The following is a 2,337-nucleotide window of genomic DNA, read 5'->3' on the forward strand; positions in this document are numbered from 1 at the left end:
CAACAGAAATAAATTCACAGTCCAGCTACGGCGTAAGGACCTCCTTATAGACAATATTCTTTGTGTATTTTTATGCCATTTATTGTTGACTTCTTTTCCACCCCCTTCTTCATTTTGTCATCAGTGACTGGAATTACAAGTACCTTCACATTCAATCGAGTTGTGGCCCTTGAGAGAGCAACATATAGCTGGCCATGAGAGAATACTGGTTCGGGCAAGTACACAGCAACATTAGGAATCGTCTGTCCCTGAGACTTGTTAACAGTCATGGCGAAACTTAGTCTTACCGGAAACTGCTTCCTTTTAAAATGGAAAGGGAACATCTCATCATCAGAAGGGCACAGGGGTATACGAGGCAAGAAAACCCGCATTCCAGCATGCTGACCAAGGACAATTTCTAGCATCGATACTATTTTTTTGGAAACCACGTACCACCAGCCGTGTACCGTTGCAAAGTCCGTTAGCAGGGTATATATTCCTAAGCAACATGATTGGGCACCCAATTTTGAGCTTCAGAACGTGCGGGGGTAGTCCATTAGGAGTCAGTGTGTTTAGGAATTCCGATGGATAATAGTTATTAGGATCGTCCACCGCGGTGTCAAAGCTATGGTACATCATCTGCTCCCGTTGGAAACGATCGATCATCCTCATATTTATCATATCCACCCAGTCGTTCCGAGTAGTCAATATTGCTCTTGAAGTGATGTAGCTTGTATTAGACATGTTTTCGTTTAGACTGGGGTAAATGTCATCTATCAATCTGTCAAGGTCGCGGTCATCACCGGTATATGGCACACATACCTCATCTGGAAGACGAACATCACCATCGCTATTCACTTCCTCAGTTCCACCACCGACACGCAACAAATATTCTGCAAACCATGGGTCGCTCTTTGCTCTCATGTTGCGAACAAGCTTTAGGTGGCACATTGATTCCCATAGGTAAGAACTCCGTAGAGAGGCAGCAACTATCTGAGCCCTTGACCCCTTACGTACAACAGGGAGTACTTGTCTGAAATCTCCCCCAAACACAATAGTCTTCCCACCAAAGGGCAGACCAGGGCGTCCCATGATATCACGCATGCTGTTGTCCAATGCTTCAATTGATTGTCTCTTAGCCATTGATGCCTCGTCCCAAATAATGAGCGACGCTTTCTGTAGCAACTTTGATGTCCCACTTTGTTTCGTGAAGGTACATATAGCACCATCATCAATAGTAAGTGGTATCTTGAAGCGTGAATGGGCAGTTCTCCCACCAGGCATTATGGAAGCCGCAACCCCAGATGTAGCTGTTGCAACTGCAATCTTGTCCTGACTACGTAGCACCGCAAGCAATGCCTTATACAGATAAGTCTTTCCAGTCCCACCAGGCCCATCCACAAAGAACACACCGCCATTACTGGTGTCAACAACAGATAAGATCTTTTCATATGCAGACTTCTGCTCCTCATTTAGGGTTTCTTGCAAAGCAACATCTTCTGTCGTCGCCTCGATACTTCACTCCTCGTAAATCTCTCTATCAATACCTTGTGAATCGTCATATCTATCGATGATAGCAGGGAGAGGGAATGTCTTTATGTCTTTACCCATTGACTGCAACATGTTTCTAATGTCAATCAAGACCATCTGCTGCAAATGGGTTTTGCTTTGAGTAATACGATGATAATCCTCGGACATTGTGTCAAGGTGTCTCTGCCACAATTCAGCCACATCATTCGGCTCGCAGTAAACCAGTATCGTTGCAAACAACCTTCGTAGCGCTGATGGCATTTGGTAAAGAGCAGCTTCATTGAGACACTCATCTATTGTGTTGTCTGCTTCAAGTAATCCCCTTCTTTGTGCTGCCTCACAAAACGATGGTAGTGTGTCACCGTCTACTGTCCTTAGATCCACATAGGAGGTAGCACCAGTCACATGGTTTAGGAGGAGCCGAAGATAGAAGCGCTCCCCTTCAGATGGTAGAGCAGAGACGATTCTACCGACTTGTCCACCCGTATTTTGTTTCCTCCTTTGCCACACTTTGCCCTGCTTCCAAGTGTACCACTCAGGGAAGTCACGATACAGGATGCCCCGAGCCTCCTCGTACAGCTTATTCGCCTCAAAATATGTTGTAATCATTGACCTATCAGCACCTGGACGGTTGACGACTCGCTCGACCATTTGTCGCTCGTGAAACGTCACCATGTGCATGTTTGGAAGATGGAGTTGCAGCTGCATCACAGATGGAGAGTTTTGACTAAGCTCAAATCCATATATCCTCCATAAGGCTTCCGGAGTAGTCACCCACCTTGCATCGCTATACTGTTGTATCTCATCTACATCACCATTTTCCTTACT

The sequence above is a fragment of the Zea mays genome, chromosome 2 (assembly GCF_902167145.1).
Source record: "Zea mays cultivar B73 chromosome 2, Zm-B73-REFERENCE-NAM-5.0, whole genome shotgun sequence".
Taxonomy (NCBI): domain Eukaryota; kingdom Viridiplantae; phylum Streptophyta; class Magnoliopsida; order Poales; family Poaceae; genus Zea; species Zea mays.